General features: G+C 27.6%; 1 pseudogene; it reads right to left on the bottom strand.

The window, feature by feature from the left end:
• Positions 1–6,209: 6,209 nt before the first annotated feature.
• Positions 6,210–9,875, bottom strand: LOC114412741 (annotated as a pseudogene).
• Positions 9,876–13,904: the final 4,029 nt, after the last annotated feature.

Below are 13,904 nucleotides of genomic sequence, written 5' to 3' on the forward strand. Positions count from 1 at the left end.
AACTAAAGTTACAAGGGTATATATATATGTCTTGGTTTAGTATTTAGGATTTGTTGTTCAAAAAATATTCTTTTAATTTAATTTAGAAGAATATGAACTCATATTGATTATTTTTTAGGAGGAAACTCTTTGGATTTGAGTTTTACCAATTTTGAATAAGACTAAGTTTTATATATATGTGGATGAAATTTAAACGTATCACTTATAATTAACTCAAGCGATATTAATTATTAAGTTTAATAGACATACTGCCGATAAAAAATTCATATGTTGTAAATTAAATAGAAAATATTATTTATATATGTTTTAAAATAATTCTTATTAAATTTAACAGACTTATTATAATTAGTTTTTAATTAAAAGATAACATCTCATAAAAAAATCGAAGATAATATAAAATTTACATTATTAATACATACATGATTTATTCTTATTACATCACAACTATATACTCATTATAAGATTTTAATTATTATATTTATTGCACATTTAAGTTTATATATTATTTTATCGGTCCAATCAATAGTGACATATAATTTAAACTAAGTTCATGATCAATTGATCACTTCAAGTTGATAACATTAGATTCAGAGACTAAATTAAGAAATTAATTTTAAAAAATCAAATCTTTAAAATTAATATATAAGAAGGCATTGAATTAGTATCTTAGAAATTAATTATACCGCAACTCTTAAAAAATATATTTTCCACGGTATAGAATGAATGCATAGATACGTTATTTTTAACAATATCTATTTAGCGACATCAATACGCACACATCTAATCGATTCTTTTTTAATTATTAATATAAGCATAAAAAAAGAATTATAAGAATAACAAAATACAATTAGGGGCCAATCAGTTTTGTGCCGGCGTCTCTCTGGACCCTATTTGCCACCATTTTTGTTTTTGTTTTTATAAAATTTGCCACCATATTGTTGTTATTACAACTTATCATACATAATTTAAAGAAAAAGAAGAAAAAAGTTGCAAAACATTGTTTCTTTTTCTTCTTATTCTTTTATAGTTCTTATAATTTTATTTTTGAAAATTGTAATTTGATATATTAAATTTAAATACATGTTTTAATTAATCTTATACTTTAGTCATTTTTTTCTTTTTAATTTTGAGATTTATTTTTAAAATTAATCATGCATATTTTATATTTTTAAATTGTATTTTTTTATGTTTTATTTGAATTACTTATTAAATTTTAAATTTATTTTTATATTTAATTAAATTGAAAAATAGTTCTTTAATACACCAATCTATTGATAATATTATTTTTTATATCTTTTCCTTAGTGGACCTGCGCTTTTCTTGTAAGGACAATGAACTCTGCTGAAAGCCCTTAAAGAATTTCAAGATTGACTTTTTCCCGTGATAATTTAATGTTCAATCCCAAAAGATGGGACAATAAGAATAAATTATTGGATAATGCTATTCTTAGATCAGTTTATACAATAAATTTTATAATTTAAGAGAGATAATGAAAGAGAAAAGTGATAGTTAAAATGAATAATGCAATGAAAAAATAAAAATAATTGTTGAGAATGTATTGTTACTCTAAATTATTTGTGCTTGAAGCCTATTTTTATTATGGGGGATGAAGATAGAAAATCTGCATTCGGTATCAAAGAAAGAGCAGAAACAATTTTGAAAAGAGGGATCAAATAACCTATATAGAGCACACTCTGCGCATCAGACCATAACAAAGAGGACCAAGTCTGTCCTTTCACAAAAATAACCTATATACTCTCTTCTTCTTTTTTTTATCATTCGTGAGTATGTGACGTGCTATGCATTTTTCCAGGACATAATGTTTTTTTTTTGTTTGAATTTAATTCTTTCTTTCTTATTTCATTCATATCAAATAACTTTATGATATTATGTCTGATTTATTTCTCACTTATTTTCCTCAAAACAAACAACACAACATATCATTCTATTTCTTATTTTTTAAATTATTTATCTTCAATTTCTACCTTTCCTATTTCTCTTCTTCTAAATTAAACACAACAAAAATGTGAAGCAATCCAAGGAAAATGGACTACAAAGAGGCCAGGGGGTGTCCTTTTGTGGATTATAAGAAGGGTTAAATATATATTTTTTTTTTCACTTTTATGCATGTAAATTTGTTTTTCTAATTTTAATTTTTGTAAGTTAATGTTTTTTCAATTTTGGTTTGTATAAGTTTCTTTTTCATTTTTAATCCTTGTAAGATTGCGTCTTTTGTTTTAAACTCTTTAAGATTTCAATTTTTTTATAAATAATTTTCATAAAGTTACACTTACATGAAATAAAATTGGAAAAAAAATACAAATTTAAACTGATTAAAAATAAACAAAATATCTTACGGGAGTCAAAATTGAAAAAAACATAACCTTACAAGAATTAAAAATAAACAACTATTTTTACCATAACCAAAATTAAAAAAATATGAATTTATATAGACAAAAACATATTTAAGCCTTATAATAAATTAGACATGTTGTGAGTATTTGACAATATATTATTTATTTAACCATTACATTATTTATATTATTCATTTTAATATTATATTTCAAATTATATTAATTATTCTTTTGGACAAAAATATAAGCAAAAAAATATTGGATTTAAATATAATTAAATTTTAATTATTTTTATCATATTGAATGATATCATCCTAAAAATATCCTTCAATTAATTAATATCTATTTTTTAAAAAAAAAATATATCAAGTTCCAATCATTGATATTTTAAATAAAAAAGTTTATTTTTAAATGTGATAGTTGATTTCAATGACATGCATTAGCCAGACAATAGTTAATTTCGTTCATATTTGAGTTTACATGGAGTATTACACTAATCAACGTCAACATAATAAAAATATGACGTTTAATTAAGTTTATGTTATTTTTATTTTGTTTTAAAATTGATTGGAAATATTTTAAGATGTGACAAGATTAATAACAATTGAAACTAAAAATATAATTAAAATAACTAACTATAAATAAAAAGAATTACAAGAGTTTAAAATTAATTAAAAAAACAAAAAATTATAAATACTCTCAAAAACTAATTAATTTTATTAATAAAATACTTTTAAATTTATATAAAAATATCATATAAATTTGTATGTCTACATATTTTACATTTATTAGTTTCTATAATAGATAATTTTATCAAACAATATAACTTAATTAGGTAATTTAACAACTTTCAATTACCAGTAAAAATTTTCATCTATTTTAAACAAAAAAATTTCAACTCTCAAACGCTCCGAGTGTGGATCCGGCTATCTCGTGATGGTTGTTTAGATTGGATTATAGAATATCAGGATCAAATTTGATACAGGTGAGGGTATATAAGCCAAAGTTTGATCTAAGAATGGACAAATTATACCTACTCATATTCTCAGATGAAACCAATTCGTTATTCTGCTGATATAAAATCAGACCAACTATATATAATCAATTGATAAAAATTTTACTGATGTTAAAAAATATGTGTGTAATTGTGTATGGTATATATTAATTTTTTTTAAACTTGCAAAAATAAATATGAACTGATGGACAACATTCTCCCTTGATATTAGTGGGTCGGTGCCCCCCACGATAAAATTTCCATGTATGAAACCACATTGCATTATATTCCGAGATTTCCACTTCAAAAAAAAAAGAACAAGAAGACAAGAGGGAAAGGGAATCGTATGTACAATGATGTTTCTATGGTTTAATTTTAATATCACACACTCAAATAAATCATGTTGCAGTTACATGATTATACTGATGCAACATTATAGGTCCAGGTGTGTCTGTGGTCCAATGAATCCTGGCCTTTTCAACCGGTCCATTTATTTATTTATTATTATCCTCTCAATAAAAATAATATTACAATTACAATGTCTTCTACGATTGCACCATAACAACAATAGTTTAATTGAAACTATATTATTCTTTATTTTTTGAACTCAAACCTTATTCAAGACGACCAAAATTAATATCACTTGTATCAATGGCTGATAGTATATTATTCTTTATTTTTAATGATGAGAAAGAAAATCATCCAATGAATATGATTCATGACCTTGCAAGCTCAGCAATCAATGACTTAGGATTTTAAATTTGACTAAATTAAAGTAAAACCAGTTTGAACTCTAAATATAGATGATTTAAATTTTTTATTAGTTTCACGCTTAAATTAATCTTATCTACTCATAATTAACTTTAAAAACTAAAAAAATTAGCATACTGTTACTTTTTTTTTTCGGGTAGAGACAATGGACTTTAAATAATTTTTCTTCTGCCAACAATTTAAGATTTTGTGTTTCAGTTAATATTAATAAGGGATGAAAGTGAAGAAGAACCCCTTTGCATGGAAGCCATAGTCATTAGTTCAATTAAATTATTTCTCTATTATTAGTAGTTCAGTCAATTAAAATAGGTACATGCATCATTTGCAAAATACTACTTATATTAGTGGTACACCAGGTTCTAGAATTGAACTAGCTCAACCCACTACCACGATATTGGAACAAGTGTTGCGCTCTAATTTATTATTGTTCTTTTTTAATTTCTCGAACTGCATATATGGAAAAACTTTGTTGATAAATAAATTTAGCTATATATTTTTTTAACGAAAAGTACCAAAAAGTGTGTTGTTTTCTTTTCAAGGGCATAATGAAACTTAATAAAATATTAAAAGAGAAAAGGCAGAATTAAAGTTGTAAACAACAAGAACGTATAAAACAAAAACAGTACTATCAAAAGAAAAAAATGTATAAAACAGTCATCTCAAAACACGTACGTAATTGGTTCAAGTATCGTAGTCCCAAACCAATGCTCATTACAAAGTATATATGCTTTGATCTTCTCCAATTGTTCATAAAAAAAAAATTAGATGTGAATTTTTCTGCGGAGTTAGCTTAAAAATTTTGCAGAAAATGTTTTCTGCGGATTTTTCTGTGAATTTTAATCAGATAAGCTTTTGCGAATTTTAGTTTCGTAGGAAAATCAATTATATACGTCTTTTAGGATTTTAAACCATCAGTAATAAAAATGTAAGAGTCACACCTTTTTTCTTTTTCTCCCTACTTAATTGTTATCTACGTATCAAACACACTCTTTTCTATTTTCTCCTCCCTGTTTCCTTTTCATTTCATCCCCTAACCATTAATTTATCTCTTTTATTAATTAGTTAAACCATTCACATTAAAACGAAATAGACTGCGATTTTACCAAGAGCCACAAATTAAGTAGGTGCAGGCTACGGGTGGCAGTTTTAAAATAACGGAAGAAAGGTGCTTCAGATAAATTAGTAAATCATTAGCACCACAGACTATTAATTTAGAATAACTTATGAAGTAAGGTAATACGTAAGGCCTATTTGATAAATTATTATAAAAACTCATCAATATAAATTCAACAATACTGTTCAAAAAATATAAATTCGACAATAAATGGATTTTTCTTTTTGGTATGTACTAAGGGTGTCTTTTGGTTCAGAATCAAAAACTATTTCCTTTCAAGGTGGAAACATCATGGAAGCATATATAACTTTTTCCAGTAGGTCTTTTTTTTTTATACGCACAGTTTGAAATCAACATCTGTTTATATTTATGGGACTAATTATTTACCAACTATGTCAGATTTTATTATTACAATTAATAAAAGGAAATTTGGGTAACAGAAACGTGCAAATGACGATTGCAATAGTACTACTTATAGCTCGAAAACACACGGGTCTCTTCAATCCATTGACCTGCTAACTTATTTTCTTATATTTTTGTTTCTTCCTTTTTGAGTGAAACAATTATCTCGATGTATGTTTTTATATATAAATATAGTATATGCTTCTAGAAAAGGAAGAAACAAAAATATTAAGAAAATAAGTTAGTAGGAAATCTTGCTTGTAGTTATTATTCTCATTCTTATCAAACCTTGCTTTCGTCTAGAAAAATATGCATGGTGAGGCTAGAAACCTTTCCTCTAGGAAGTCAAAATACACTCTAACTCTTGTTTCTCGTTCAAATTATTATACAAAACACTAATTATTGCTGGTAATGAAAATTCAAATAATCACTCGATCGAAAAGGTCAAATCCTTATTTTGAAACCTTATAAGTAAGCTTTGTGTCTTATCTAATTAGCTAAACCAAGAAAAGACTCCAACAAGTGGGGTTGAATGATCTTAGACTTACACTTGCTTGCCTAATGACCAAAGAACTTCGAAAAGATACATGCATTTCCATTCTTTAATCATTTCACACATTTATTAATTGTCGTTAAACGGTTATTGTTGTTAATTTGTAGAACAGATTTGGCGATTTAAACTAACGAGAAAGTTACATAAAACCCTATTTGCTCAAAGCTCAAATGTCATTTTCTTGTGTGTGTCGAAGAAATTGCTAGGGTAAATAAATTATTTAGCCTAATTTTTTTTCTATCTTCTGTGCACCTTTCTTTTTTGTCCCGGCCGAGACATTTTTTCTATTCTTTCTTGTTTCATAATTAAGTGCCTTTGATTCTTGAACTTGTTCACCACCTTGCGTGAAGCTGTTAGGATGCGTTCCATTTGTGTAGAACATGGCCATAGACATCATAGAATACTATGTCAATTTCAGTTTCGGTGATCTTCACAGACATGAATCCTTGGCCATCGTAGTAGAACTTCATCTCTTCTGGCTTCCACCAGTTCACAACACCCCTCCAAGCCTTTGACCCTCCCCCGCTAGCCAAAAATTGAATTGCACTGAAATTCATGTGCATATTTAATGGTTAAATTAATTTTCACTACATATGTAACTAAACTATACATGCATCATGTATGCAAGATCGGTCTAAAGGAAAACGAATCCTAAAGTAAAAATTAAAATAAATATTTTTTATCTTAAAAAAATAAGAGTGATATGTGAGACTTTTTAGTTAATATATGTAATTTTTTTTTACTTTGAAAAACTAATAATAAATATTGATAAACCTAAAACTCAAGTTTTATTTGTTTTATCTTTGGTTTGGTCCTTTATGCATGATGCATCTAGAGAATTAACAAACCTGCCAAGACTGCCTATGTGTTGTAGGCAGTGATCCTGTCCATTTATGTAAAGATCAATGTTGTTTGCCTGAAAATCAATAGACACTTAGGTAACTGTTTGTGGAAGCTAGCTAGTGTAACCTTAAAATATTCACTGATGCTCAGGAAATTAAAGTGAGGAAAAAATTTAGCAAAGTTACCTCAAGAATTGGGAGAAGCTGCTTTACAAGCTCATCCGTATTACCGTGCAAGCCGGCACTTCTAATTGTATGGTGACCCACCACAATCTTCCATTTTGCATTTGATTGTTGTAAAGCCAAATCCACGTCCTAATTAAATTAAGTGTACAACAATTAGCCAATTAAACAACGTACAAATGATTCATATACATGAATTTTTCTTTGCATGAATTTACATTTTATTTTATATATATTGTTTATTTTTGCTTATCATTAATTGCATAATATAAAAAAGATCTATTGTCTTTTATTCTTTTTCAAAATTCATTTGCATTACTATTCCGAAAAATTAATGATATCTAACCTTGAGGAGGTTGGAAATGTATTGTTTCCTAGGCAATATGCCACTCCAATCATATATAGACATGTCCTTAGGTTCTGTGAAGTATTTGTCCACAAACGGAGTAGTATCTACAAAGTAAAACTCTGCAACTTCTGAAACAAAGAATGTAAAAAAGGCACATGAATTTATGTTACTTGAATTTAATATTTGAAGCCTTCTATAAATTGAAATTAAGAAGAATAAAACAAAAGAGGTTGCTTTAAACCTGCATTTACAGTAAAAGATCTCAAGCAAAGCCATCTCTTGTCAAGATTTGTGAGGACAGGACTCAACCGTGCCTCAACATTACCCCTATAGTCGTGGTTGCCCAAAACTGCACAAAAGAAAAATATTAAACTAAAAAAACAAGACATTAATATATAAGGTCTCAATTCTATCCATATTACTTGAAAAATAAGGCTATATTTGTATTAAAGTTTGAAAAATATTTTTTCTAATTTTAATACGCGATTACAATTCTAATGCTTAAAATGAAAAAAAAAAAAAAGACGAATTTGTTACTTGTAGGCTAGGATGAAAATACTTATAAATTCTTCCGACTAAAATTTAAACATGCACTAATAAGCATTCCTTTCACGTGTACCATTGAAATTAAATAAGATTTATGAAATAGAACTCTTACCACTGTACCATTGCTTTTGCAAGCTAGAAGCAGTGTAGATTTTGGTGAATGAGTCATCAAAGGCTGGGTCATCTATGCCTCAAGCCACTGTCATAAAGATTGTCGCCGGTGGAAATCACAAAATCGATGTCTAATTGCTCTCCAATAACTCCCATCTAGAAAAAAATTAATTCACTTCTTTTTCAGAATTAATTATTGAACGGAGGCAAAAAGACACATGAAAAATTGACCATAATTTGCTTGCAGACATAGAATTGGATTGGATTTTTGGTCCAAACAATTCTTAAAATTGGTCGCTCAGAAATTAAATTGGTCAAATTAGTATAAAAAAACTAACAAAATTTAATAAAAATCCGAGACAAAATAATTATTTATATACAAATTTAGAAAAATTCTAGCTATTTATTACGAGTGGTTTTTCATCAAAATCACACGACTGTATATTCAGTTAAATTTCTTCTTACATTTTTCTAATTTATTAGCTAGTCAATGTTTGTTTTAGAAAAATGTCATTGCACATCAGTTTTCGTGCCCAATTCCTGCATCTCACCAAAATAATAGGTTATATAGTATTTGAACACACTACAATTTTATCATCTTTATTAACATTCACCATTTCTCTCTTTATATTATATCCTATCATATTACTTGTAATATATATTTATATTTTTTTTTCCTTCTCTCACAGCGTCATGCCAAAATGATTTTTGTAAAATAATCAATGAGATAATACAGATGCAGATGTTTCTGGCCAAATAAGAACTAAAATACTGGCGCGTGCATGGGCTGCATGATTGGCCTAATATATTATAATTATTCTTTTTTGGAGCCTTGTTGTTATTAATTAATTAATGGATATAAAAAGAGTGTAAGGAATCTGTACACAGTGACCACTTTGTATAGCAAGGAAAAGCACGATATTCATTGGCTGCTCCTCCTCTGCAATAACTGTTTGGGGTTTCTCTGCTGTATCGGTGGCCACTAGTTTGTCCACTACCTAGATGTTTTTAAATTCACTCTAAATTATCAAGATTGCATTTGCATGGAAATTAAATGATTCGTACTTATACACTCCATGGGTGTAAACACACCGTGCCAGAAACAGGAGGAGAAGAAAGTTGTGAAAAAAGAAATGAAGTGAAATAAAAATATTAAAAATACTTTGTGGAGGGAAATGAATACTGTCATTATTGTTTGAGTGGTTTTAAGGTTGGTTTGGTGTTTGAATGGAAAGAAAAGAGGGAAGAGATATGTCTGATTAACAAAAACTAACAACTAATATTTGTCAATATAAATTTTTGTTTATAGCACATGCAATTGGTTGGTGTGTAAATAAAATGTAACTTACCTGGAATGCAACTTAGGATTGGTTGTAAGCTCCTTTTCTTCCCCAATCTCCAATGACCAAGAAGCTAAGCGATCCATCTTGTTTAGGTGCTTGTTCAAACTGCTCAAGCACAGCCGAGGAAACAACCAAACACAAGGCTATGGTGCCAATGAAAACAAGCTGCATCCCCATGGTGAGGTCAGAGAATTTGATGGAGAAAAAAGAAAGCTTTGGGTTTGGATTTTGATTGATGAGTATTGCAAGTGGCAACAACTTTATATATATACTTATTATGCTTCCAGAGGAAAATGACGAGCTAGCTAGGAGGGTACGTATTTTCAAACAACACTAACTGAGTGGTGTTATAACGCAAATCATGTGACATGTGTACAACTGGAGAAGAGAAAAGCACCATACGCATGGGCCATAGGGTCCATTTGTTAATAAGAAATCGTATCATATCATATCATTGCTACGTGTTTTAATTTAATTTTAAAAAAGTTCTGTTCTTATCTTAGGGGAAGCAATTGATAACACAGAAAATAATTTACCAAACCATGGTAGCATAAATTATTGTAGAAATGAACATCATGATTCATGCATTATTATTTATAGATGAAATCAACTTTTGAGATACATAATCGTAGTTCGTTGTTAGGAATAATTTTTTAAGAAAATTAATTGTTTGATTGGTTTTTAATTTTTGTTACTAATAAAATACGTCTACATCGATTAACAGGTACTGAATTTCTTGGAATGTTCCCTTCACGTAAATATATGGTTTTTTCTTGACAACAACGATTCCTTTTTGGCCTATGCTATTTGAAGTTCCAAACTCTATGGTGGCATGTGGCTATATCTGAATGGAATGGGAACATATATATATATATATATATATATATATATATATATATATGTGGGATATGAGATTGAAAGCCTATAAAGGATGCACAAACCACTGCCACCAACTCTGGATCTATTTGTTTTATGAAGCATCTCTTCTTATCTAAACAACAATTTCATGATTGCAACTTCCGCTTTATGTTGTCCATCATTATAATTATTTGCGTTATGGGCAGAACAGACCCTGATGCTATCATGGATTGCAGACGTGTCTTATTGCTTCCTTTAAAATTTGTCCAACTTTGCTTTCCATTTTTCGGTTTTTGGATCTCTTTTTAGTTTATGTTTTTAATAAGCATCTAGTCCTTTTAATTTTTTAAAATTGTTGTAGTCCAACTGAATTGTTCCAAGTCAACATAAATTAATTGAGCTCAATCCAATCTTTGATGTTTTGGTCCTTAAATTGAGTTTGTCCTTGTGAAACGTTTGCAACATGCAAATTTGTAACATGCAAACTTGCCAAATGACAATGGCGAAGTGAAAGAGAGTTATAGAAAACCCTCTTCATTTAATGGAGTTTCCCTTTCTAAACAGGCAACAGCATTGGGCACCACTTGCGGCCGAAAGTTTCCCTTTAGCGTGAGGTCTACTATAACTACCTGCACCTCTAACTCAACAAGGACTCATATTCTGTTAAAAAACAATTACAATCTGTATATGATATGATATTTGTTATATGATTGGCATCAAATTGGCAAACATTTTATTCTCTTTGGATCATTGCAGAGGATTCAAATCTACATTTGGCTTAATAACCTTTATGACAACAGAATCAAACTACAATTTGATTGAATTAAGTAATAATTTTAGTTTTAATCCAATCTATCAACACTCTTGTCCATCTAACTTGTTTTAATGATTTATTCTTTGAATGTCATTAGCACCTCCAGGTTCGAGACAAGATACCCACAAATCCCTAAACCCATCCAAATCCAATATATCAACACTCCTAATTTCTGACTTCAGTTACCGTTTCTTTTATTTTACATTTTTTTTTTTAAAATACAGACACATATCTCTCTTTCTCCTAATTTTAATAATGTTAAGAAAATAATTCATACACGTGATATACGTTTATTAAACAACAAGAACAACCTCGAACTCATCTAAAGCACTTTATTTATTTTGGTCTAATTAGTAATCAGAATATATGATGAGCTGGAGGCCACCCACTTGGATAAATCATTAATATATATGGAACAAGCTAAAAAAATATAAAATATTCTCTTTCTCTTCTTTTCACTCCTCGTATTTAAATAAAAGAGTAAATACTAAATAGAGAATATAATTAATTCTAAATTCGTTATTTTTATAATATTTTTTAGAAATTTTAATTTTTTGAAAGCATATTTTACATTATTTACTCCGTTACCATTTTGTCCTTTCCTTTTTCTTTTTCTTCTTGATAAGTGACGGATACAAAAAAAATTCTTAGTGAAGATAAAAAATATTATAATATATTCACTCCTCGTATATAAATAAAAGAGTAAATACTACAAATTTTTATAAAATGCATAATATTATGAAGAAAAAAATACTTACACTTTTACCTGTTATAGTTGATATCTACCTATTTTTTTTACTTTAAAAATGTTATATAATTTTTCCATTGTTAGTATTATCAAAAATTAAGAACATAAGTGATAAGTTAGTATTAATTTATTTTTTATTTTATAACTTTTTATATCAATTCATTTTTAAAAATTATCTTATGGAGACAATACTAACTTTACTACGGGGACAAAAGTAAAAAACTATTAATAATATTAAAGGATAAATTTTTTTCCTCTGGGAGCAAGTTTATATGTACATCCGTCAGGATCATGATCTCATGCATTTTGCATTTTGATATCCAAAACTTAGACATGGTAGAATACAGGGGCAGCTTAGCCCCTGCATTAAACTGTATTTTTAAAATCTTTTATTAACTAGTTTTGTTGTTTTTAATATGTTTTAAATACATAAGGATTTAGAAACATAATTTATAAAAAAAGATTACATGTAATTATTTTGATAAACTATTAATATTTGATGATGTAATAAGTCACTGTCAATATCATTATTATGTTATTATTTAATGTTATTACTTGACTAAAAAACTAAAATAAACAAATAAAATTAGAAGGTTTAAAATTAAAACAATCAAAAGGAACTAAAATAAGTAAATAACTCATATTTTATAGGACCAAAACGTTATTTAAGATATATAACAGAGGTACTAATAGTATTTTAATGAGATTTTAAATAAACTCACACAAATTCAAAGACACAGTTTGAAACACGTTTGACTCCTCTCTTTACTCTCTACTCTCTACTAAACATAGTGTAAAGCAGTAAAGGTGAGAGGGTGAGCGTGTGACAGCCAAATTCGGGTTGGTTTTGTCTCAACAAAAGTGAGCGTGTGGCACGTGCCAAAATTGGAGTTGGTTTTGCCTCGACATGCCAAACATGTTTTGTTTAGTGCAAAAGACAAAATTAACTGAGATTTTGCCATTGTCAAGTTGCTGGAATTTTTTTTTTTTTTCTTTATTGATTTCGTTTAAGGCAGGAATGTAACTATCCTTACGTTGTGTTTGGTGTCCTTCAAGTTTCACATATTTAAGGTAAAACTCAAGTTAAACGTACGTAACATTTGTTGCATGTATGCTTCAGTTTTTTTCTTTTTTAAATTCTTGTGTGTTTTGTTTCGTGATAAAAGCAAACACACATCTCACTACTAAACATGTTATCGATCTTTAATAATATTTTTTTCTAACATATAATAAAAATGTTGTTTATTTCTTTTACAAAATTTAAAAAATATAGTTAAATATAAATAAATGTTATTAATATTTTTTTGTGATATTTTATCAAATATCATATATAGTTGGTGTCCCTAATTTTTAACAATATTTTTATTAAATGCAAAATAAAAAAATATTATTAAAGATCATATATGTAATAGTGATGTTAAAAAAATGAAAATAATAAAATGGTCTTCTCACCAATAAAAATTATTCCAACCTAATAAACAATTTTTGTGCATATTTTCAGAAAATTGTTTGTGAAAAAGCTCTAAATTGGTTAAAAGATAGTGATGAACTTTTATACGCCAAAAAATTCGTCAAAATTATTTCTAATTGATATATAAAATGCAGTTCAATTCAATTTTTAACATACACCGGTACCAGTGTATTCATGCTATCTATTAATGCAGATATGAATTGAGCTTTCTGTTTAAAAAAAAAAACTAAAAAGTAAACTAAATATTTACAACAAATGATTAATTACTTTAAAAAGGAATTGTTTTTAAAAAATTGAATTGAATTCTTTTAATTTATATTTGGATTATTTAGTAAACTAAATATTGACATTAAATAATTTAACACTTTGAAAAGAATTTTCTTTGATAAATTTAAATGAACTTCTCCTTTTAATTTATAAGCAAATATTCATCGGTACCCAAAGGTTATTG

The sequence above is a fragment of the Glycine soja genome, chromosome 5 (assembly GCF_004193775.1).
Source record: "Glycine soja cultivar W05 chromosome 5, ASM419377v2, whole genome shotgun sequence".
Taxonomy (NCBI): Eukaryota; Viridiplantae; Streptophyta; class Magnoliopsida; order Fabales; family Fabaceae; genus Glycine; species Glycine soja.